General features: G+C 45.0%; 1 pseudogene; it reads right to left on the reverse strand.

Moving 5' to 3' along the window:
* LOC149357400 (uncharacterized) overlaps positions 1 to 26,781 on the reverse strand; it is a 58,102-nt pseudogene that overhangs the window by 19,853 nt on the left and 11,468 nt on the right.

Below are 26,781 nucleotides of genomic sequence, written 5' to 3' on the forward strand. Positions count from 1 at the left end.
AAAGGATTAATCGCCATCAAGGTGTATTCCTCCGGAATGGAACAAAATAAAGCCACCAACGTATTCACAAGTGCACAAACACTAACTTACAAATACCTGAAGCTCTCTTTCATTCAGGTCTAACAATATCAGACAAACTGCTTTCCCTGAATGGGAGCTCAACGCTCAAGTCGTCATGCATGTGTTTTATGTTCCCGCTGTTCCAGTATCTTGCGCTTGGTATCCAGACAAGCTGCATTCTACAGTGGACTCCTGAAGGAAAGGAAGAATCTGCTCTGCAAAAGCAAAAGCCCGCAAATCTGCCGCTATTGTGCACTGGGGTCCAAGCAGCAGCAACCCACCAGTGCCTGGAGGGTGGCTGTGTAGCACTGCTGCTGCCAGTGCTCGGGAACGGTGGCAAAGGCTCGGTGAGGCCACACCCGAATGTAGTGGCGTCCCGCCCACTGAACTGCCCGGGCTTGCAGCTCCCGCAGCCCACTGCAGCAAGGTGCCATCTGCAGGCACTCGGCGACACCAGCTATGCACTGGCTGCATGGCTGCCACAGGGAGAGCAAGGGACAGAGGCATGGGAGTTAATTAAGGCTCTCAACGAGAGAGAGAGAGAGAAAAAACAACACACAGTCTGACTGTCATTACTAGAGACTGCACCTTAAGGCACTAAATTTTTAGGGTGGCAGAAACAAGCACGTGAATCCACATTTTAGACACCAAATGGGTAAAAAAAGCAGGAACTACAAATTCCGCTGAAAATGCAACACGTTTTGAGAAAAGCGAGCATAAACTACCTCTGTGCCAAGAAAACTGACAATGCTACTTTTTTGATGGCAAAAAAAAAAAAAACTGCAGGAGGCAACCATTCATGCGCCGTCCACGAGCACGATTGGGATGTGAGGAATTGCAGCAAAGCCTGTGGACAGATTTCAGCTAGCCCGCTGCTTGCAATACAATATCTTGAAAGTTGAAAGGAACATGAGCATAGAGACAACATTTAATAACCATACTTTCTGGCTCACAATGTGACATACAGTCAAAAAGGCATGAAAAGACAAAATAAAACACATTCAGGGCTCAGAATTATGACGTGTTTCAGGTGCAAAGGCCCCGTCAGGCAGAGCACATCTGCCTTTTGCCCTCGTATCCTAGACCTTGTTGCCCGAATAAAAGTATATTTATCTAAAAAAATGAACCGAAGGCACTAACATCAGCCACAAGTGCACTCCATGAGAAACAAATTTAATTGGATGCTCAGACAGCAGCATCACAAAAACTGGCAGTAGCCATGAAGAGCGTTCAATGGCAGGCTAAAATGCTCTTTATGCAGTGTGACAGCAAGTTTTCACGCTCCAATTTTAAGGACAGAACTCACAGTGGGAAAAAAAACAAAAAAACTTGAAATTATCCAACTAGAAAAAATGTTCCACAAACACAGCTGCAATCAAACAAGAATCGAAAACCAGTTCATTCCTATCATACTTGTAAAACTTCCGATTTCGTGCGTTTCGGAAGCCTCAGCTTTTATAAACTTTTTCATACTGAAAGTAAGTAATAAAAGCATACAAACATTTACTAACTAAATAAAATGCTAAATTCCTATCGTGCAAGCATTCAGCAATATATCCAAGGAACAAACAAGTTATGAGTGCCATAAAATTTTTACCATTAGCTAGCTAATTGAGAGAAAAAAGGGTTAAAGACCACTTCTCCATTAAACTTCCAACTGATGAGTCGTTCAGTGACAGTAATGACAATACCCAAGCAGAGATCATGCAAACGTGCCCTATGAATTTCAAGGGAATTGTTTTATCGAGAGCTATATTGTGGTATGGCAGAAGACAGATATTTCCGGAGCCCTTCACTATGGCGTCTCTCATAGCCTTAGTCGCTTTGGGACGTTAAACCCCATAAACCAACCAAACCAACCAACCAGATGCGCTGACAACTTAGCCCAGGTGATCACCGAAATAGACACGGGCTGCACCTAAGAAGTGTCAGTCAGACAGCACAGAAAATCCCGCTTCACATACCGTCAGACAGCACTCTTACCACCAGTAAGAATGCCATAGGATGGTACAGTCAGACCAGAACACAAACACTCAAATGCCGTACTTTTCTACTTTGCAGCGAGATGTTGCTTTATACAACTGGTTTATTAATATATACTTTGGTAGATCCTATACCCAGAAATGTGGATAAGGCGAGTTGTACGCTGCAGCTCAAAGTACTCAATAAATCATTTTGTTTCGTTCAAAGTTGCTGTTCATGTTTCATTCTGGGCTGACTGTACATACTCCATAAACACTGCTCTCTCCTTGCCTGACAGTAACACCAGCAACGTATTCTTCCTCCTTTCATCATCTTCTCTGTTCAGAAAACATTCGAATATCAAACTTCATGTCAATTTTCCACTCTTTAAACCGTAGCCCAACTCGCTCAAAACATTTCCACATTATGATTTTCAAGCATGTGAAACTACTGTCTCATAATATGTACACAACAACACCTGTTTGTGCTATTCTCAACTCTGGTGAGATGTACCCTGCCATGCCTGACCCATTACATATGACATAGAAAGAAAATGAATGGTATTCTGCTGCCTATCGCACATATCTCATAGCCTTGGCATTCAATGGCTTGGCTTCAGGCCCCTAACTTTAATTACATTTCTTGTTTCAAGTGATGCTTTAGACACTAGAATACATTGTTCCCCACGTGGTATTCGCCTACGACAACCCAAAAAATTTATAATTGAATTCCTTCTCTTATGCTGTTTCGGTTTCATCAACTGAACAATGGCAGTGACGTAGTTGCTGTTTAGGTCACGTGAGTCACTATGTAGTTTTAATTGACTACAAAACTTAAGCCAGTCTGCTTCAAGATTAAGAACAACAATAACAACACATCGGCAATTATATAGCCGCTTTTTATGGCTCACGTGACCTAAACACCAACTATATGTCACAGCCATCATTCGGCTGATGCATCAAGAAGAAATTAAAATATAAATTATTTAGTGGTTGTAGGCAAACATCACAGGATGATATACGTATACTAACATCTAAAACATCAAACATGCCTAAAACACGCAAGCAAAAATATGGTGTCTATACTCCTTTAAATACCACAGGAGCAGTCTATGCAATAAGCTAGTACAGCATGTCGACAATGCATACTTGGTTCATATGAGCAATTTATGATCCGAAAGTGGCATACAGGCTCCAAGAGATGTCATAATGAGGGGTCATGGATTTACTTCGACCACCAAGGGGCTTTTAAAGTGATTGCACAGCACACAGGAATTTTTCAATTTTGCTCCCATCAAAATGTGGCCAGAATTTATCTTACAACCTCATGTTTGCTCAATAGCAGAATGCCTTAACCACTGAGCCACCACAGCGCATCAACTTATGTGGAAATACTAATGATCTATGAAAGTACATATGAAACGGACACTCCACGAAAATTTGACTACCAGAAGTAGTAAAATATGCACCAGAACTTTGGCAAGAAGATAACAGGCCAATTTCACAAAGCCTACTGCGTATGCGCGTGTTTACTGGAAGCCGCCAAGTGCCATCTTGGTTGTAGTCCTTCGTGGCGGCGTCTGCATGACAGCACGCCATATTTAGCGCTTTGACTTAGTCACAGCAGCTTTCCGCCATGTCATTTATTTTGGCTGGTTAAAGGAAACAGAGGCGCCATGACAGAGTTTTCAGGGGCGCAGTCCTAATCGCAACTGATGTAGTGCTGAGAGGGGGTGTAGTTGCTGCATACAGTGGTGTGAACGCAGTAGCGATGCTGCGCTTGTTACTCGAACCTTCATGCTTAAATGTTGCAGGCGATGATGAAAACGTGCTTGACCGTCACTTTTGCTCATTTTGCCTGCAGAACATTTCTATGCATAGCAATGCACAAGTTTGAGCGCCTTCATACAGTGCTTACACTTCCTGCCATCTCATTTTGCCCTGTTAATTTTCAAACATCCATCTAGGCATCCACTAGCCATGCCACAGAATGCTTGTTGTCTTTATTTCTTTGTCATGCTTCTAGCCTAAAAATGACCATCATCATCATCATCAGCCTGACTACGCCCACTGCAGGGCAAAGGCCTCTCCCATGCCTCTCCAATTAACCCTGCCCTTCGCCGGTTGCGGCTACCGTATTCCCGCAAATTTCTTAATCTCATCAGCCCACCTAACTTTCTCCTGTCCCCTGCTACGTTTGCTTTCTCTTGGAATGCACTCCGTTACCCTTAAGGACCACCGGTTATATTGCCTTCGCATTACATGCCCTGCCCAAGCCCATTTCTTCTTGATTTCGACCAAGATGTCATTAACCCTCCTTTGTTCCCTCACCCACTCCGCCCGCCTCCGATCTCTCAACGTTACACCTATCATTTTTCTTTCCATAGCTCGCTGCGTTGTCCTTAACTTAAGCTGAACCCTCTTTCTTAGCTTCCACGTTTCTGCCCCATAGGTGAGTACCGGTAAGATACAGGTGTTGTATACTTTTCTCTTGAGGGATATTGGTCAACTGTCCATCATGATTTGAGAAAACCTGCCATATGCGCTCCACCCCATTCTTATTCTTCTAGTTATTTCCTTCTCATGATCCGGATCAGCTGTCACTACCTGCCCGAAATAGACATTCTCTTACTACTTCCAGCACCTCGCCACCAATTGCAAACTGCTGTTCTCTTGCTAGACTGCTGAATATTACTTGCTATGCATGCATATGCATGCTAATTTTTAGCCCCACAGTTCTGCTCTATTTTGATATTTTCTAATTCCCTCAGGACCGAACACGATAATTCACGGGTAAACACTAGATGGCCGTTTTTTATTTTATGCGAAGCATACTACTTTAGCTACCACTTCAGCCCTTCACCGTGGTTATGCGCCTCCAAATCACGTGATACATGACGTCACACCACGTGACACGATGACGTCACGACAGTGGAGAAACGGGGGCCCACCTCGCGCCATCGCTGTGGTTGTGCGCCTCCAAATTACGCGACACGATGATGCTTCGCATTCTCCAGGCGTAACCAAGTTAAGCCTCAGCCATTTTTTTTTAAATACTGATTAAGCCAAGAGTGATGCTTCAGCATAAATGAAATGTTGCTAAGGTGTAATGGTCAAAGACCATTCTACAACAAAAAATAAGGAATTATTTTACATTTCCAATTTCATAGCCATGCTTTCTAATTCAACAAAATAGAGAAAGCACCATCGCTACTAGGGCAACTTGAGGGATTGGGAGAGAATACATGCATCAAGAACACACGCACTGTGGACTCCTGAATATAAGAATAAAACTTCACACAGTTCTTCACCCGCAACCTTACACTGGGCAGAAATTGCTGTAAAGATGGCTCAGCGAAGCAGCTCAAAGGCGAATCTAACTGCCTCCTTTTGTTGGCAGTTTAAGAGCCTCCCTCAAAGCTGAATGGCACATAAAAGGCTTTTCGGAGCTTCAGACCTTAAAAATTCACCATTTGCCAACGTACACTGATTACAAGGACATGACGGCTAAATATGCTGAATAAGGCTTCTTCAGCTGCCTTTCGTGACCAGCCCCTGCACTCTCTATTGGGGACCTTTTCATCTTTCCAAGATACAAAAAATCCAGCGCCCTCTGCTTTGCGCAGCTGGTGGAACACCTGGCACACCTCACGTGAACCCACCTGTCCCAAAAATTCAGCACTCAGGCAGATAAACATCGCCTGGAGATGCAAACATGACTGCTTCTCGCACGCACACCACACACCACGGCGAAGCGGCCACTGGCTGGAGTACCAAAACTCTCAGAGTGCATCGTAGCAGCCAGCCTATCAGAGATGATAGGTTCACTTGTTGAAAGCCCAAGTTTCTCAAGTAAGAGAAACTTGCGCGAAAAGCTGTGTGAAAAAAGAGTAAGAACACAAGCCTTTCTCACCCATCCATGCTGATGACCTCGGTCTCCTCAGTAGCAAAATCTTCCCTCAGAATGAGCGAGAAATAGTCAGACCGCGAGGCCAAAATGAACCTGCAAGGAAAAAAAACAATGCAATAGACTAATTAAACTGGTAGGCTTAATGAAGCCACATCAGCTTCACCTCTCTATTGCCAGAGACAACTGCTACAGGAAAATGCCAGCACTATAAATCTATCTGTAGTGTATGCCTTCAAAGGCCACCCAATTGCTAGGACTCCATCTAATGGCTCAGGGCAGTGCAAAATGTACCAGCAAAATACTACATGAAAAAGTCAATTTCCGTGGGCCACTTCAACATCCGCCGGATGAGTCTCCCCTGGTACACAGACTTGATACTCTTAATAACCCTTTGGTCGAGAGGCTGGATAATGGATGTGCATTTGGGGGGGAAAAAAATCAAGTGGACAGTCATCAGGAAGTCTTCGATGTGGTGGGCACTGCAGTTATCCAAAAAAAGGCAGATGGATCTGCCCTGCTTTGGCATATCTGCATCAAAGGCTTCCAGCCAGCTGGAGAATATTGTGCATGTCATCCAAGCTTTCTGATTAGCAGCGTACTCGACCAGAAGCCTTCGGTTACCTTTAAAGCACTGTGGCGTCGTGCTCTGGCTGATCACGAGAAGATGCTTGTCGGATCCGTCCATGTTTGAACACAAAAGAATGGTCACCCGCTTTTTGCTCAGCTTACCGCCATGACATTTCTGTCCCCTCAGGTCGAGCGTTTTTGATGGCAACATTTTGTAGAAAAAGCCAGTTTCATCCACATTATGAATATCGGAGGACTTGTATTCGTCCATTATGCTTTCATAACTTTCTTGCATCCAGGATGATGCTGCTTCACCGTGACGCTCAGAGGCTCCCCCGACAACACCTTGGTGAACGATGCAGTGCCATGCTTTGAATTGGCTTAGCCATCCAGCGCTTGCTTTAAAGTTGTTGTTGCCCCAGAATGCACGTGATGTGAATAGCCTTCTGCTGCAGAAGGCTTCCATACAAAGGCAGCGTGTTCTCTTTCGTGTCGAGGAACCACTGCAACACAGCCTTATCGACGTCTTCGCAGACCGGCGTTGCCACAGTCTTGTGCTGCACGCACACTCCGGTCTAAGTGCCTCTATGATGCTGCTTTTGGATTTCAGAATCGTAAAAAGTGAGCTGCACTGGATACTGAACTCCTCTCCAATATCAGACTTCTTTCTCTCTTTTGCAGCCTCGACGATGACTGCAGACTTTTCCTGCAGCACCAAGAACTTGCACTTTTTAACAGGAGGCAGCATCTTTCTGACACGCTGAACAAAACACTGGACGAAAGCAAGACACAGGCGATTTCAGCGTTTCAGCGTACACGCGGCACACGGCAAGATAGCGTGGTAGTGGGCAGTGTCAACGGCCAGCAAGGAGGAAAAAAAACTGCCAGATGACCGGCGGTGTCGTCACATGAAGCGTCCCGTGCCTACGTAGTTGCCATCAGACAGCCTAGCAAAAAGCTGCTTTCAGCTAAAAAAAAAAGTAACCTAGTTGCTATCACAATCATTATCCAACCGACAGAATGTAAACAGCAATGACCACACTGATGCTTGTTGGCAGAAACGTATGTGCTTTCGTTAATGACTGCGACATTGCAACTAGCGTGGAAACACAAGGACAGCGACACAAGAAACCGACGGGACAGCACGCTACCGAAGAAACCGACGGGACACTAGCGTGCTGTCCCGTCGGTATCTTGTGTCGCTGTCCTTGTGTTTCCACGCTAGTTGCAATGTCGCAGTCATTAACGAATTCACACCAACTAGCCCAACTGTCTTCCACTTCCATAAACGTATGTGCCTGACTTGTCGGATGAGTGTGCTGCTGCAGTTTTGGTAGTTCTCCATTCCCAATTGGCTGATGAGCCGAAAAAAATGTTGCAGATCACTACCTCAAACTTTTGTTATTGCGGGAATGCTTTTTAAAAACCCTTTGCTGCTGAGAGGGTGGAAATGCATTGAACTCTATGGAAGTTTGCTGGCGGACAAGATTTTTTCGTTGCCGCGACATTTTCGCTCTTGAGGGCTTTCGTTAATGCGCAATTCAACTGTATTAAATTTCCTGCATACATCTTGAAGCTTTAAATTCTATACTCTACACTGTACTTATTCGTAAACTCTGCTATTTCTGCCTAGTCTTCTGTGCTCACCACTCAGGCTATAAGCATTACGGTCTGAATGTGCATTATGAAGAAAACACTGCCTGGCACTTGCAGAAGTCCAAGAAGCTTAGGAATGACCTAAGCTCTTCATCTTCAGCTCTCAACAAAACAGCAAGGAAAGCAAGATGGAAAACAACAACAATAGCATCACTGATCCTGCTGAAAAAGCTTTCAGCTTAGACCACTTTTCACAAGCTCAGCCCTCAAGTTCATCTTGAAGAATTTGAGCAAGTCCCACTGCCATATGGAGATCCCATTTAACAAAAGCTGGCAGGTGCTATTGGGAAAGCCTGCTCATTCTACAGGAAGGGCAAAATACAAGACAGCGCATGGTGCAATATGCCATGCACTGCATGATGTGAGACAATTAAGCTCCCACCCCATTCATATTTTTTATAATTTTTAAGCCTATGACAAATGGTAAACTAGTGAGGCAAACACACCTCCAGCCAAAGCTTGTCCAACAAACGCTGTGGCTAGGAGATCATGAGAACATACAAAGTGTATTTCGAGGCATAATGAATAATAAAATGAGCCTCTCCCGCACCACTACTGTATCGCGGGTTCAAGCCAATCAAAATAAATGAATTGGCCCGTAGGCAATTGTAATTTCACCACCCGAAGGTGGAAAGAAATCAATAAGGGAGTACTACTATAGCGACCCACAGCCGGGGAGGCTCCCCTGACCTCCTCTGGGAAGTAGTGGAAAGGGAAATGGGACATGGGAGGGGAATGGGGACAGCGAGTTTTTTGCTCTGATCCGTGAGAGACACCCTTACAGCCCCTTCAACCGTCTTCACTGCATGTTTCAGATAATTTTAAGATAAGAGAGTGTCGATATTAAGTAGCCACTGAGGTCCACGTCAGCAAGGCACATGACCATTCAAATTCCATCACTTCTGTAAATGAGAGCCAGTACCTCGTTTTTGCAACCTCAAAAACTACTCAACTTCCCACATTAAGCGGTGCATTGCCTGTGCAGAATGTGACAGTTTGTCGATGAGTGTTCATACCTGTGTGCCCCGATGTCCTTGCCTTCTACGCGAATTGTGACGTCCGTCTCCACCTGGCCAATGAACATTCTGAGCAGGTCGTCCCCCAACTTGGAGCAGGCACCCAGCCTCTCTGGGCTGCAGCCTGACTCCTGCATCCTCTTGTCGATGCTTGACAGGCAGCTCACTTCAGAGACCTCCGAGTACACAGTCTCCGAATCATCATCCCCATCTCCAGGAGAGAAGGGAGGCTGCGGTAGGCATAGGCAGCACATAAGGAAAGAAGCAAGGATACCAGGGCACCCACAAAACACTCCACAAATGGTTACACTAATTACATTACACTTAGATATGGATCAATTTTTTGTTAACCTATCACTGCAAGGATATCTGCAACTATTTAATAAATGCTAGCCCATGATGTCACCCTTGGAAACACCCACAAAGCATATTGTATACCAGGACTTGATATCACGCAAAAGTGTCACCAGCATAGTGTTCACCACCTTGTGAGCTACTCTCCGATGCCAATCCATCAATTAGAATGTCCCTGTTTCACTGCCCATCAAACACTAAACAGCAGGAGGAGATCAGAAGTCTACCACACTGAAAATGCAGACACGATTAGGCATCCCCAGGATCAGCATCCCAGAAGTGGTATCAAACAAAATTTGAAGTCTGTGTTCATTCTTTTAAACCTGACTCTTCATGCAGTAATTTACAGAGAAAGAAGTGTTTTAGTTGAATTAGTCAGGTCTGAGGTCCTGTGCTTGGATAAAGTGGTGGACCCTTTGGTCACCAGCATCATGCTAATGGCCTGGGTTGCAAGATGCACATTGTGCGCCCATTGAAACTCCAAAGATAGGCATATGGAGGATTTCATAACCAACGGGGTCTAAAGAAGCCTAACCATTTCAAAGGACAGTATACAGGCACACTTGACAGCAAAAAAAAATAAACTGCTCTATCTCCTTCAGGAGCAAAATTATTAGCCAAAGGAGGGAGAGAATGCTAAAACTTCCAAAATTTTCAAACAAGCATGCCGAGACTGCACAGGAAAAATTGACATTCTTCCAGATGCCGAATTATGGAATTCCTGTTCAGACCTCATTTATCTCCACATTATGCAAATCTCTAGTTTCAGGGTCTAAATTACATTTTTTTTGACTGGCTCCATCATAAGGAGTGTTGCAAACAAATCAGCACATTTCAGGAATTTTAAAGCACTCATGCTTGCAAAACGAACAAAATGAAATGTGCACTCATCAAATCCAAACCAGAGCTATTGAAAAACGTGGGGGGTGGTTACCTTTAAACACAACTTTTCAGTTAATGTTGCACGCCTGTCTTGAAATGGTTATACGAAACATTTTACACATACAGTCTCAGCACTTTCTTTCAGTGCACACATCAGTGGACATTATGCCTTGTAGAGGAGAATCTGACAGTGCTCAGGTCACTTGTACAAATGCAAACACAGTGCACGAAGGGGCTATACTATCTGAGGCATGTACGCACCCTTGGTATAGTTTCCCTGGGCACGACTGCAGGAGACTCTTGAACCACACTTGTATCAGCCTTAGTCACAAGGACTTCCAATTCTGGTTTCTTGGGCGGTACTGTTGATGACACTGGTCCCACTGATGGCAACTCCTCAGCTTTTGAAAACGCATCCTTTTTAGGCACATCACCTTCCCGGTCACTCTCATGCTCTAGGGAATCACTGTCCTCGCCATCGCACACCTCAGACCTGCGGAATGTCATGGCATCCACATCCTGTGGCCGTGTTGACGACTTTACGGGCAATGCCCTGGGTGCTGGTTTCACAGGCTCTGGCTTTGCCTTGTGCCTGAGAATCGGGCTCATTGGCAGCAAGCAGACTTCGGGAGGCTGGAACCTTGTCTGGCATGTCGACACCCTCTTTGGTGAGGAGACGTCCCCTTCAGCAGTGGGACAGGGTGCAATTCTAGTAGTAGGCTGTTCTGTAGCTGGGATCTCCTCCAACACAACCAATATCTCTTCACGCTCAAAGTGTTCCCACATGCGGTGTTCAACAATGCTTCGCTGCCTCTCTACAGTGTTTGCACCATCCTTTGCAGGCTTTCCCTGGTAGTTACTATACGCTTCTTGGGCACAGACAACACTTTCACTGTGGTCATCATTGATGTCGATGAACATCGACAGTGACAAGGTGCGTGGCATAGTGCGAGAGGATGGCTTCTCATCAGGATGAGAGTCATCGTGGTGAACTGTATTGAAGTCAACGTACATGTAGCATGACTGAGGTCGTTTGGACGAATCACTATCTCCTTTGGGCTTGTTTGCTGGTGACCTTTTCTGGGCCTGGCCTGCACTAGCATCTCCACCAGCATCTATGTACATGTACAGAGACGAACCTTGGTTTGACGGCTCCCTGTGCTGCTGTGCCTGGGTTTCTTCTGGTTTTGTCTTGTTTATGTCGATGTAGAAGGGGAACAGCGCACCCGATGCGCGACGCTCCTGGTTTGACCCCAGTTCAGCTTGGTCAGCAGCACCCTGCGAGGGCACTTCCCCCACATCATTAAGGCTGTCGTACGCCACTGCCTCAGTAACAGATGTGTTCTGGGACATGAAGCCAGAATCATTCATCCCAAAAGCAACACCTCTCTTCTCGCCAAGTTGCCCACCGACCTTAGGTGATCTCGGAAGGCATTGGTACGACACCGGCATGGGAGCAGGAGATTTCTCGTGCAGGAAGAATGCAGGCATTGGTGCCAGAGACTTTCCATCCTGCTCTGTGGAGACTTTCAAGCCTGCTTTATTGCACTCCTCTACAATTGTGGATTTGTTGCTATGCTGTTGCTCCTCATGATTCTCCTGCACACCCATTATCGCTGCTGTCTCTTCCCCATTCCACTTTTCAATGGCTGCCTCGAGCGGCATCTGGCTCTGCAGATCAAATGTTCCACTCCGCACCATGCTGCTGCTCATGCTCACGGAGCACTCGTCCCGGTTGTCTGACACGTCATCGCAGGCTTGGCTTTCCTCGTACACTTGGGTGTTATCGCACAGGCTGTCTAGAGGTTCTTCTACATTTCCAGCTGTTGCACCACGGTTCTCACTACAGTTGGTGTCATTGTCATTCACAAAGCATGAGCGGAAATTCTCTAGGGAGTCCTCAGCCCCCGTCTGCTCGAGTGACCCAGTAAACACGCCGTCCTTGTCCCCACCTGGTTCATTGGCTGAGCCGCTCTCGGTTACTTCCCGAGTTCCCTCCCTGGTGTCAGTCTCGCCAGTCATGTCCTGAAAGTCATCATCGCCACCATCTTCATCATCTTCACCATCCTGAGAGAGGAGGGCTCGAAGAATATCATGCTCCTTCTTTCGAATGTCATCATCGGAGTACACGCTCCTGGATGAAATGCCAGACAAGAGAAAAAAAAAAAAATCAATCAATGCACCAGCCCCCAACATGAATGGGATGTTAAGTGGTTGCTTCAGTAATCAGACATATTTGCACAAATAAGAACATCGGTAGACAGGTCCTTAAGAACCACTTTTTTACTCCCATCGTCACTTTGTGTCAGTTCATTGGATATGGAACAGTACACAAAGGGAACAGCATAATGGGACAAGACCTTCATCTTGTGTGCTTGTCTATTAGAGCTGAATTCATATAAGATAGTTAAATATAGCGAACTATAAAAACTATTTTTATTTCTTCCTTCTTTCTCATCCCAAAGGTGACACTACGTAGTCCTGGTATCTGCATTCTGAGCTCAATACTCGTAAGGAATATTAGCCTGCAATGCACACCACACGAGTGAAGTAGCAAAAGCAGCTGTAGCAGATCTAGAGTGATAGAACACACAGGCACACCAGCCGTACCCACTGCTCCTGCTGCTTTGTGCTGTAATTACATAGATCACATGGTGTTCATTTTCACTGAGAACCCAAGTGCTACAATATCAGAAAGCATGTCTTAAAGATTCTGTTCATGGCCACAACTTTAAGGGGAGATGCGGGTCTTGAAATGATTAAAAAAATGCGAAAATTTCGATGTTGCAAAAATGGCAAAGCACCCGCGCAAAAAGGTTTAAGGCAATTACATATTTTCCGCCTACGAAGAGTGGAAATTGTGATTTCGGAGCGAAATGCGGCACAACTTCGCGCCCGTCGCTTCCCATGACCACGTTCCCGATGGCCACCATCTTAGTTTTGTTTGAAAACTGGGCCCCTCACCCACATCCTGGTATTTCTCACTAAACTATTATTGGAGCGTCCCCATTCCGTAGTTTTTTCCGGCCTCCACAACGACCTCCAAATAGCTGGCACGCGCACTTCAAATGAGATTTTCTCAGCTTCCTGACTTGTGCCACAACTAGCCTTACTATACTTCACAATTATGGTGCTTGGACATCACTGAACATTTTTATATGATGATGCACCTCAAAAACAGTATAATTAGCATAGCTCCAGATGGCAGGTCTTTGGCTACGGCCCCATGTCAATCGAAACCAAAAAACATTGAAATAAAGTGTCTGAATGACCTGTAGGAATTTATAGGTATTTATGCTTCAACAATTTTCACATACTATGGGAACTAACTGAGATACACTGAAACTAATTATAATGTTGAAAACAGGAAGAAACACATAAGCACACCAAATTTCATTACGATATCTTTTATAATAAAAATTATCATTTCAAGACCCGTGCCTCGCCTTAACACAGTTACAGTAGCCTTCATTGTTCCCACAGTGTCCGCTTTTAGGCACTACACTGAGAGTACGACTGCAAGGTATTGCTCTCACAAAGAATGAAGTCAAAGTACAGGCAAAATATGTCACCTTGCAATACACAACCAGGCAGCAAAGGAGAGTCCTATGATTTTGCAGCTGAGATGATTCAGGAAAGCAAAACCCATGAAATAAATCCCCACAAAGACTCATAGCACAGACAACACAGCAGCCACCATCGTGCCCCTGAACTCGGTTTTCTTGACGTTTCTTCTCCCATATAACACTTAAATGACTGTTAATCAACATAGCATGCCGCTCACATTCTGACATGGCCACACTGAATATAGAAATCAACAAAAATGGGCACTTATCCGAATCTATGTAATTTAGCAATTAGTACACAAATTGCAGCCAAATAAAGCTGCATTATTTCTGCAGAACTTGCAACGAGATGTCGCCCATGAACTTCCCAAGCAGACAAAGACACAGTTCGTTTTTATTTCAAATTTTTACCACACGTTAACATTAAAAGTGATGAGCTACTAGAAATAAAAATATCTATATGTATCATACATTGTTCCGTATGCATGTAAAGCATGCAGAACTAAGCGTTAAGAAATGGAAAATAATGCACCTCTGTCAACAAAGCAAAAATGTCTCTGTGTACATACTCAATAAACTCTGCTTCAGCCTGTGTCATCATACGGACAACTTCGGACAACCATTTCTTCAACTTTAAATTGGAAAGCTCATCCTGACCAAATCAGTGAAAGTGGCAGTGCGAAAGAAACGGGGATGAAGATGTAGAAACGTGGGCGACAGGACAAGCGCTGAACTACCAACTTAATTCTGTTGAAAAACAGGCCACATCTTATGCGTTCGAGTGCATCACATGTCCAGTTATTGATAAAGCCATGAATGCGCATACAGCCTCAACACAACATTGATTCTTGTTATCACTGGAGGCCAGATACAGGCAACCACGCTAGGGCATACCTCCAAAAGCGGAAGAAACGACTGAAGCACGGGCAGAACGGGTCTTTACATCACAGCAAAAGCAGAGTCCGATAAAATAAAACTGCTAACAACAAAAACAAACAATAAAAAAAACAATAACAAAAGAACCAACAAGCAAAGGTCTAGCCATTTAGTTGCACAAAAGCAGTGTCAGGTGGAAAAGGAACTAAGTAAAACCACAAAAGAAATGTAATCATTAGATGCCGCTGTCCAGAAAGGAGATTTGTGTTGGTGCTGTATGCGCATTCATGGTTGCATCGATAACCGGACATGTGATGCACTCGAACGCATAAGATGTGGCCTGTTTTTCAATAAAATTAAGTTGGTAGTTCAGCGCTTGTCCTGTCGCCCATGTTTCTACATCTTTATCCCCGTTTCTTTCGCACTGCCACTTTCCATGATTTGGTCAGGATGAGCTTTCCAATTTAAAGTAGAAGAAATGGTTGTGCCAAGTTGTCTGTATGATGGCACGGGCTGAAACAGAGTTTATCGAGTATGTGCAGAGAGGCATTTTCACTTTGCTGAGAGAGGTGCATTATTTTACATTCGTTAACGCTTAGTGCTGCATGCTTTTCGTGCACACGAAACTATGCATGATATAGATATTTACGAGTTTAGAGCTCAGCAATAAATGTATTTTGTTGACGTGGCCACATTTACATGCCGCAGTGTACACTCAAGCACTCTAGTGACACACCCCTTTACACTCCTGTCAATCTCAAGAGTACCGGCTTCCAGGTCCTGGCTCAAGTCGTACCTGGATCACATTAAAGGCCTACTTGACCAAAATTTTGCAAACCATGTTTTTTTCGTAGTACACCCCCGGATTATGTTAACCACAAAACAATACGTTAGTTTCAAGCAGTTAAGTTGCACACACAAAATTCAGAGTCTTCAATACCGAAACTGGAAAAACAGGCGTCATTACCACCCGCCGGAAGGGACGCATGTTTGAGACAGGAGTCCGGCCAGGTTCAGAGCGTCTGCTCGATGCAGCTCATGCAAAGCACTGGCAATGGTAGCGCGTACAGCACTTTACTCAATAAATGGTGGTTATGCATCATAAATGGATTGAAAGGCCCCAGAAAAAATTGGCAGTGGCTTAGCTCAGCTAGGCCAGGATATACATAACAGAAGCAGTTATGTCTTCTGACATTTTGGTAGTTTGGTAGCAACACGCCGTCGTCGTTCAGCAGCTTGGTGACGTCTCTTAGCGAGACGTTCCTCTCGTTTTTTGGACGTCTCGGCCATCCACTTAGCCTTTGTCGCCTCGTTTTCACGCTGTCAGCCGGCCGGCCTTGTGCCATGCGACGACTTCTGGATCGGAAGACTCAATTTCACGCAGCCTGTACTGCTGCCGTGATGAGTACGGCCGCGCTCCCTCTTCAATGGTGCGCGTCTGAGGAGCAAGCGCATCGCTTCTGGCTTATATCCCAGCTGCGCAGCGCGACTCTGCACATGCGCAGTGCAGCGCAGCAGCTGCAGCACCATGGTTGCCATGGTACTGGTTGCCTTGGCAACGGCGCATGCGCAGTAGTGACATTTGGCAGGCACCGCTAAATGCGCTTCTACTATAGCCTAGTGTAGCTTTTGGTGCAAAAGTTTTTAACGTGTTTTATTTGCTGTGGTAGACTAGAAAACTCCTCGCGCAACCTCAGCAAAGATGATCACGCAACGATGACAGTGAGCGTTGTTTGCCTGGCAGTATTTGATTACAGCCTGTGCAGAGTTTGGACATCACAAAGGAAGGAGGCATACTCAAACGGAGGCCAAGTAGACAAAGTGCTTGTACTAATCAAGTCACCATTTTTGAACGGGAACGCATGCCAAAAGCACACATGCGCTATGCTGTGCGTGCAATATGGTTATTCTCTTGATAAAAAAAAATAACATGCCTTTTCCTTTCCCTTCTCATTTTTTTATCCCCCATAGAAAAGTATTTCTGCCTGTGCGAAAAAATTTGGAGCAGGCGCAGTGAACACAAGGCAAATCAATAAAAACAGCTGGATGTCCAAAAAGGGAGCTCTAGAGAATTAAGCGCAGTGTAAAGTGAAAGAATCTATTAGAAGCAAAATTTGTGTTAACGAAATAAATATATATTTTTCTCTTCGGGGACTGTGGCATCAATGCGGTGCCGATGGTGGGCTTGTTCATCTGTGTGCCTCGACCAGGCAAGCTGCTGCGCGTTGCAAAATGCATACCGGTTACAAATGAGCATAGACTTATTCGCTGTGTTCATTACTGTATTTACAGAGAACCACTTAAAGCCTGTGTACTGCAGGGATGAAAAAGTTCTAATCTTTTCAACCACAAAGCTAGGCAGAACGACATGGTTGCCAGACCCCAGCTGACCATACGGCCACCACGCAAATTGCTGGTAGGCAGTGTATCTGCATCGACTGAGTAATAATGCAGAACATATAATCAAAATTATGTGTTGCCCTCCTTTGAAAATAATGTCATTCAAATAACTTATGTGTTCAGGTCACTGAGGTTGTGGAAACGTGCCAGATGATAACACTAAAGCTTCTTGTATTTGACCTCAAGTGTGAACGGTGTGAGGCAGTCAGTAAGAAAATTTGGTGTTTTCAGTAACGCACGTGTAGCCTTCCAGGATTCTGAGCTTGGCCTGCGAGTCTTCCCGGAAGCAGATACACTCGATGCCCGACTGCATTATTATATTTCCGGTACAGCTGCACCTGCATTAAATACTAATGTCTATTCCTTTTCAGACGAAGCAGACCTCTACTTAGACATCTGCCTGGTGTAAATAACATGACATCAGAAACACACTGCTCGATGAGCAAAGCCGTCAACTTTAGCTTCTGAGCCAGCTCAGCTAGCTTGTGACTCTGATTAGAGACTCCTCGCAGCCTTTCTTCTCCCAATTATAGCCCTCTTGGTACGTGGCATGATTTGCCAATTGGACCAGAAACACAACACGTATGTGCTCTGATGATGTAGACCAGAAGAGGTCTGAACAAATGTTTTAGGGGAATCCCCCAAGGTGGAGTAGATTTGTAATAAGGGAGCAATTACTCTGACGTACACCCGAGCGCAACCATACGGCTACAAAGGAAAGCTTTTCTTTGTAGCCGTATGGCTGCACTCAGGTGGACGTCAATGAGTAATTACTCCCTTATTACAGGAGAGGTCTACTGACAAAGCCCTGCCCACAAATGGGGTTAGTGCGAGAGAGAAGATTCAGTCGCCTACTGTTATATTTTTTTTTAAAAAAAGAAGGGAATACACGTTAAAACTTGAGCTCCAGACAGTTTACACCATCTTTCGAGATCGGGTGTGAAAGGCAGTGGCCGAGAGGTATACATGGTGCTTTCCGCATTCCTTGTATTCCTTTCCGCGGCCACGCACTTCGTCGGCATGATGCCAGCAGTTAATTTTTCTCGGACACCATCAAGCTTCACGGTGAAAACTGCCAGAAACGCACCAGAAGAAGGGCTTACAAGGGGCGCTTACTCACTTCAGAATGGCTGAAACTGGAGAGCCGACGATGCCCGTGTCTCAATTGTGCGTCATTTCTGGTCAGGTTAGTTGATTGTCCAACACACCGCTAGGGGACTGCGTCGTCTGCTACAAAGGTATCTGAACGCTTATGACTGAAATACTAGACGCTTCACAGCCCTAATATTAAACATAAATATCGTTCATAACATGCACACTATATCGAGTGCAAAATTAGCCATAGTCAACTTTCGGTCAAGTAGGCCTTTAACACACGTGGCAATGTTGTGTTGTGTTGAATTTATTGGCGCATAAGCAGCTAAGGCTATCATGCGCCAAGAAAAAGGTATGGAAAAAATGACTTGGGCAGAGTTTGAAAACAAAGTGGATAAAAACGGTGGTGTAAAGGGGCCTAAAAGTTATTTTTACTAACTAGCTGATGAAAGACAAGAATTTTAAAAATGTCTGAGAGCAGAAACTTTTAAAGGTTGGGTCGCCTCCGCAGACATCCTTGGCTCGGCAAGGATTCCGAGGCTCCTAACAGCTCAGATAAAGACCTCAGCCTCCCTCTCATGATTGAGAAAGTGGCTGAGGTGTATAACTGTATGTAGTGAAGCACAGGGTGAGTAAATTAGAGTTTGTGAAGAATACTGGCTTCCCTTAAAAAGCTAAAAACACAGGGTATACTGACAAGTGCATCTTTGCCTAAAATCAATGCTGGATGAAAAGGAATCTGTTCTTTGTAAAAGGTAGTAAAATGTTTTTTCCTTATAGATTCAAGTTCCGTACATGAGAATAATATGTGGGTTACTGTTAGTTCTTCTCCGCACTTTTCACAAACAGGTTTGTCTTCTTTTGTAAGTAGGAAGTTGTGTGTGAGATGTGTGTCCAATACGGAGACGGCATAAAATAACTTCGATGAATCGTTTTTGGTGTGAGCATGATTTCCATTCGCCTAGGATGGGTTTTACTAAATGTAGCTTATTATTTCTTTCAATATTCCATTGCGACTGCCATTTATTTCTAAGCTTGTACTGTACCAACTTCATACAATCATTGTAGGGGATGTTCACTTTCTTTATTTCTTTGTTCCGAGCTTTTCCAGCACATTCATCTGCTTTCTCATTGGCAGTGATTCCAATGTGGCTGGGAACCCAGCAAAATTTTATGTCTTGTCCCTGTATTATGGCGCTTGTTATGTTATGTATGATATCCCCGATTAGTGGCGTCACTGCACTGCTATGGTGAAGTGAGGTTAGTATGCTCAGAGAATCAGTGTAAATGATACTGTTCTGAATGTTCTCATTTATTATTTTTTCTACAGCCACCAAGACTGCGTAACACTCGGCGGTGAAAATGGATGTACACTCAGGTAGCCGTACTATTTTTTCCCAATTATTCTGAACTACAGCACTTCCCACGTAATGCGCCGATTTTGATCCATCGGTATAAAATGCTTCGTATTCTCCGTATTTTTCGTTGAGTGCTAAATATTCTTGTAATATCTGTTCATGTGGTGTATGTTTTTTCTGAAATTGTGTTAATGTGAAGTCGCACACAGATGGTAGGCAGTACCAAGGCGGGAGTGGATCAGGTTTGCGGGCAATATTAGGTAATATGTTTATTATGTCTAGTTCTTGGCATTTCTCTTCAAAGCGGAGAAGAAGTGGTCTGATTGCTAGAGGTTTGTTGGTAAATAGTGTTCGGGATGGACACTTTGTAACGAGTGGGTAACAGATGTGTTTAGGCTGGGAACGGATCTTTAAAATGTATGAGCATGTGAGCATTGTTCGTCTGTCTGCAAGTGGTGGTTCATTGGTTTCTACGTACAGGCTTTCTATTGGTGACGTCCTGTATGCACCAGTTGAAAGGCGCAATCCCGAATTGTGCACAGGATCCAGTCGCTTCATATACGATGGCCTTGCTGATCCATACATTATGCAACCATAATCTAAAACGGAACGTACTACAGAGCGATAAATGTGTAGAAGACATACCCGATCAGAACCCCAGTGTTTGCGTGATAGGACTTTCAGTATGTTCAGTGCTCGCGACGCCTTCTTTTTCAGTGCGTTTATGTGAGGCAGGAAAGTAAGTTTTTTGTTGAAGGTGATGCCTAAAAATTTGTGTTCGTTTTTGAAAGGCAGCTCGGTTTGGTTGAGGTGTAATGTTGGATTTGTGTGCAAGCCTCGTTTGAGTGAAAAAGTAAGGCCACTGTTTTCTGTGTTGAGAACTGGAAACCATTCTTGTCTGCCCATGTTGCCATTTTGTTGATTGTAAGCTGTACTTGTCGTTCGCATGTGGATATATTGGAAGATGTACATGCTATCTGAAGATCATCAACATACATTGAATACATAATGGACCTTGGGATTATTTTTCTAATAGGATTCATTTTTACAACGAAGAGAGTTGTGCTTAAAATGCACCCTTGAGGAACTCCATTTTCCTGAATGAAGTCCCTCGAAAGGGTCGAGCCTAGGCGGACATTAAATGAGCGGTTAGACAAAAAGTCTTTAATGCAGTTGAGCATTCTGCCACGGATGCCGAGCTCAGCTAAGTCCTGGAGAATCCCGAACCTCCAGGTTGTATCATATGCTTTTTCTAAATCAAAAAAGACGCTAAGACAGTGTTGTTTGTGTATAAAAGCTTCTCTGACAGTATTTTCAAGGCGGACTAAGTGATCTGTAGTGGAGCATCCTTTTTTAAATCCACACTGATGGATATCAAGCAGTTCACAGGATTGAAGAACCAAGGTTAGTCTTATATTTAGGACACTTTCGAAGGATTTGGCGAGGCAACTGGTTAAGGCTATGGGTCTATAACTGCTAGGAGAGGTTGGGGGTTTACTAGGTTTAAGAAACGGTACAATAATAGCTTTCTTCCAGGCTACAGGTATTTTCCCTGACATCCAAGCTGTGTTAAAGAACTTTAAAAGTGCCTCGACGGCAGGCTCAGAAAGATGTGCAAGCATTTCATAATGTACATGGTCGGGTCCTGGAGCAGTTTTTTTTCCGGCAGACAGTACTCTGTTGATTTCTTGGAGGGTAATTTGACTATTGTATTTTTCATTTGCACCTCCAGTTGTTGGCAGCCTCTGTTTTTCAGCTGTATTTTTGTATTTTAAAAAGGACTGCGTGTAGTGTGATGAACTTGAAACTGCAGCGAAATGTTCCCCTAGTATGTCTGCCTGTTCCTCTATGCTTGTTTGTGTGCCGGGTGTTGTTAAAAAAGGAATTGTGAAGGGTGAAAAGTTTCCATTTAATTTGCGAACCTGCTCCCACATTTTTTTAGATGTCATCTGACTGTTAATGGATGAAACATAACTCTGCCATGATGCTTTCTCGGCACCCCGACGGACGTACCGAGCTTTGGCTCTTGCCTTCTTAAAATTAACGAGATTTTCATGTGTCGGATACCGGCGAAATTTACCCCAAGCTCTGTTTTGTAGTTTTTTTGCTTCCTTGCACTCTTTTGTCCACCATATTTTATGATTTTGTTGCACCACTCCTGACGACTGTGGAATAGCTGTGAGTGCGGCAGTTATGATACAATTAGTGAACTTTTCATTTATCTGGTCGATGGAGAGATTATCTAAAAGTATATTTTCTAAATTTGCCTTTGCTCTAAAAAGTGACCAGTCGGCGAGGTGAAGCTTCCAGCGCCGTGGCCTTGTGGGGATTATTTCCGGTGGAGATGTTAAAGTGATTAGTACAGGGAGGTGATCGCTGCCATATGGGTTGTCAATGACATCCCATTTAAAATCATTAAAAACAGAAGATGAGCTAAAAGACAAATCTAAAAAGGTCATTTTCCCCGAGGCAGGGGAGCAGTAGGTGGCTTTTCCTGTATTTAAAAGACATACATTGTTTGTGAGGATAAAATCTTCGATTATTTGACCCCTAGAGTCACAGCGCTCACTTCCCCAAAAAGGGGAGTGAGCGTTAAAATCCCCGACTACTAGATATGGTTCTGGAAGTTCATCAATGAGGCCTTGTAGATCGTGGACTGTTACTGTGAGATGTGGAGGAATATATACAGAGCAGATTGTAATTGTTTTGTAGCTGACAATGCTGACTGCAACTGCCTCAAGTTTTGTTTTCAGTCTGATCTCTTGAGCAGGGACGCCGCTTTGTATGACAATCGCGACGCCTCCCGAGAGTCTATTTGCCTGCTCACGATCACGTCTAAAAGTTTTATAATGCTTCAGGATGTTCATATGTTGTGGACCTAGATTGGTTTCCTGGAGACATAAGGCTACGGGTGACATTGACCCTAAAATATTTTTTATGTCATCGTAATTTCTCAATATTCCTCGGCAGTTCCACTGAACTATAAAAGCCATGTTTATGTTTGGGGTATGAACGATTGGGGGTTTACTTATGTTCTGGGGCCGTTATGGTGGCCCTGCCTTTTTTCCGCTCAAGAGAGCTGTTCCGCCGCTGCAAAGCGGGCGGATCGGGAGTTACCTCCATCACCTCACTGGAGGTGCTGGAAGACCGCGGGGAAGCCGCGGATGTGTTTGTGTCAGGCCTCCCCCGACGGGGGGAAGTCCGGCGGGATGTCGACCCATGGGCCGGCACTCCCTGGCTTGGAGTTGGCAGAGCAGCTTTCGCTGTCCCTGCCTGGGGCGTGGGTGGCCCTGCTACAGGCGCAGTAGAACTGGCCGCGGCAGGTGCCGGAGTGCTGTGTGGTGCTACGCCCCTGCGCACCACATCAGCGAAGTTTGGTTTCGCTGTGAAGGAGAATGTGTTGTTAAGTGCAAAACGCCTTCTGGCTTCTTTGAATGAAATGTTTTCTTTGGTCTTAATGGTGATGATTTCTTTTTCCTTTTTCCAGGACGGACATGCCCTGGAGTATGCAGCGTGGTCTCCTTCACAATTAGCGCAGCGTAGAGCTGCGTCGCATTCCTCAGAATGGTGGTCCTTCGACGCGCATTTCGCGCAAGTTTTGCGGCCGCGGCAACTCTGTGATCCGTGGCCAAACCGTTGACAATTAAAGCACCTTCGGGGGTTAGGGATGTAGTGTCTTACATTTACTTTGAGGTATCCAACGTCGATGGTTTCGGGCAATGTGCATGTGTTAAAAGTCAGGACTAGGTGTTTGGTATCTATTTCTTTGTTGTCCTTGCGGATTTTGATGCGGTATACATCTATGACATTTTGATCTGAGTCCTTCCAGCATTTCTTTCTCTGTGAGATGTAGAAAATCATTTTCTGAGATGACACCACGGACAGTGTTGAGTGATCGGTGTGCAGTGATGGAGACAGGTGTGTCCCCAATAGACACTACGTTACAGAATTTGGTGGTTTGGACATTGTCTCGGAGTTCCAGTAATAAATCGCCACTGGTCATTTTTGATACTTTGTAGCCGGGGCCCAAAGCTTCTGTTAAGCATTTCGATACCATGAATGGAGAAAGAATTCTGGCCTGTTTATCTTGAACTTCACTGTGGATGACATGGAATTTGGCAAATGTTGCTTTCTTTTTCGAAAAAAAGTTCTCTGCTTCGTTCCGCACTCTTTTTAGAGAGCGATCAAGTTTGGAAAGGGGGGGAGCCATAAAAAATTGATGTTTTTCGGTCATGGTGCCAGCCACCCACCATGGAGTCCAACAAGGGGACGCGACAGGAACTTGAAAGAAAGTCCTGCCCACGCCAGCTGTACACCTTAACTATAACCTAATATGACTCAACACAGGGTAGTTGGTCACACACGGTTAACCCTCACCGCCAGGAAAAAGAGGAAAAAACCAAGAAGGGAGGAGGATACAGGAGAGTTGTAAGAAAGGAGATAGGAAAGTGAAAGATGGAGAGGAGGACAGGAAAAGGCGACTGCCGATTTCCTCCGGTCGGGTCAGTCCGGAGGTGCCGTCTACAGGAAGCTGGGGCCAAAGTGGTGTGTTGCCTCCGCCGAGGGGCCTTAAGGGTCGAAACGCTCGGCATCGGCTCAACCACCAGGATCCCCTTTTCCCCAGACACGGCGATGCCACGCACGGCTAAGCGCGGATGCTCGGGTCTGTGGTGACGCATGCTCACCATCATCCCCCTGCGGGGATGTCCCTGCGGATGCTCGGGTTAACCCCGTGGTGTCGCCACTCACCAACGTCTGCATGCTGCAGACGCCTCCCTGTGGGGAACACGTGGCAATAATCTCATCAGACAGCATCTTCACTGGACAGACCAAACACTTGGGTTACATTCTTCAGAGAGGCGTGACCAACACGGTGTTTTCAGTAACAAAACACTTTCCCAACAGGAGGATTATAATAAAATACACCCATACTGACAACATAATGCCTGAAGAATAGCCCTCACAAAACCACCCACGTCCAAGCCATTTCAGGATCTCTGTAGTGCACACAACATACAAAAATGTGAACAACGCTCCTTTTCTTAACTATAGCGGCTCACCTGAGGAAGTCCCGGAGCAAATCCTAGTCAAGAGGCACAGCAAACACATTTGCACCTTCCCCTGAAACAGCACACCTCTCAGTGAGAAGCTTCCAGAAGGCAGGCACCCTCACTAGAAGCACTGCCTTGTGGGCCTTCAGCACCAGGCCACCGGGAGAGTCGTCTGACAACGACTTGATGGTCACATCTGAGAAGAGGCCGTCTTCAAACAAGCTGCACAATAAGGCATCAACTATGTACTCAAAACCTCATAGGTAGCATTATTAAAGCACTGAAAACAATGATAAAGATTAGTGGTTGGCAACTGAGACACAATGATGCCACAGTTGATGTAAGGAGCCCTAGTAAACACTTCATAACACTAGATGTTTTCTAGCTTCCACAGAGAACCCATTGGATGGCCTAAATCAAACCTGACCACCACACTGACTGAGAAATATTCTTATGTACTCAATATAAACAGACAACCAAAAGTTTACAGGTGTTCACGCACACTGCACATAATTAAGGTACGCCAAACAGCTTGCATTTAGGCTACTCAGTTTGAAAGGGACACTGATGGCAAATCGAAGTTGGCCTGTATCGATAGGTTGAAAGGGACACTGATGGCAAATCGAAGTTGGCCTGTATCGATAGGTTATCATGTTTTAGTAATAATGATGCTGATTTCACTGAAAACAGAGCTTTTATAAAACAGAAAAGGCCAATAAATGGTAAAGAAAGTGCGCTGCCACCACAGGCTGCTTTCACAAACAAACTGTGATCAAACCAAGTGCTTTTCTTTTTCTGTTTGTGGATCTCTGAAGCTAGACCACATTGACATCAACTTTCAGCTGGCGATCACAGAGTTCCAAATGCACTCAACGACATCATCAATGTTGGGAGTGTGAATCAAGTGGTGGAAAAAAATGTTCCATTTTATAGCCCAAACTTCTCAGCAGTGAATACATCTTTTGCCACTTAATGACTGTCAATACAGCCACAAAGAGCCAAACCATCAAATTTTACAAATAAAAAATTGGGCGGTGTCAGTCTCAGGGTCTCTTTCAGTAGGAAGCCACAGAGGAAAGAATGCAAAGGCTGACAACTGTGCAAATCTCGCCATTTCTGTACTCTCACTGGCCAATGCTGCCTGACAGAGACCAGCCATACATGTAATGCATACAAACCAAGCTGCCATGCAAACCATGACACAGTTAGCTGCAACATGCAGCAGCAAAGACTGCGCTACCTCAGCATGTGGCTCTGTAGCTGCGCACGGATGCGGAGCTTGAGTTTCTCGTGCTCCTTGCCGCACTTGAGCAGGAAGCCTGGGCTCGGATGCAACGGGCTCCAAGCTGGGTTTCCCGCCGCCATGTGCGCATCGCAGCAGGTGCTTCACCCACCACAATGCTCAACCATTGGCCTGCACACAGAAAGCGCACCCCCTTAGCAGACTGCAGTCTCATACGAATGGTGTTGGAACAAAATGAGACTTCTGACAAATTTGTCCACAAATTTCATACTGTTCCGCAATTAAATGTGCGCCGCAGAATGCTTCTCTCAGCTAAATTGGTGAATTATTCGAGCTCAAATTTCAAACAGAAATGGCATTTGGTCAGCAGAATTGCTTTATGCTGGAGTTGTTTGGGGTACATGCCTGACTGAATTGATCAAAAAAGTCAAATAATCTCATCGTCTGCAGCGACAACGAAACAAAACAAACCGCTATCTGAGCGACTGCACCAGTGGCACCATCTTATTTGTCAGCCGTAGAGATTTGGCAAAAGTGGGGTGTGTTTTGCGAGAGATTTGAAGACGCTCTTTCAACTGCTTTATAAATGATCACAAACAACTTACTTAGGCCAAAACCACTAAATTCAGTCTTTCATAAAGAAGAGTCTTCAAACCTCCCGCAAGGCCCCCCCCGCCCCCCCCACCCCCTTGCCGAATCTCCACAGCCAACAAAGGAGACTGCACCACCAGTGCAATTGCCCAGATATCGGCTTGTTTTACTTTGTCATCGCCACACACGGTACAA

The sequence above is a fragment of the Amblyomma mixtum genome, chromosome 3 (genome assembly GCF_055824585.1).
Source record: "Amblyomma mixtum isolate Tamu chromosome 3, ASM5582458v1, whole genome shotgun sequence".
Classification (NCBI taxonomy): domain Eukaryota; kingdom Metazoa; phylum Arthropoda; class Arachnida; order Ixodida; family Ixodidae; genus Amblyomma; species Amblyomma mixtum.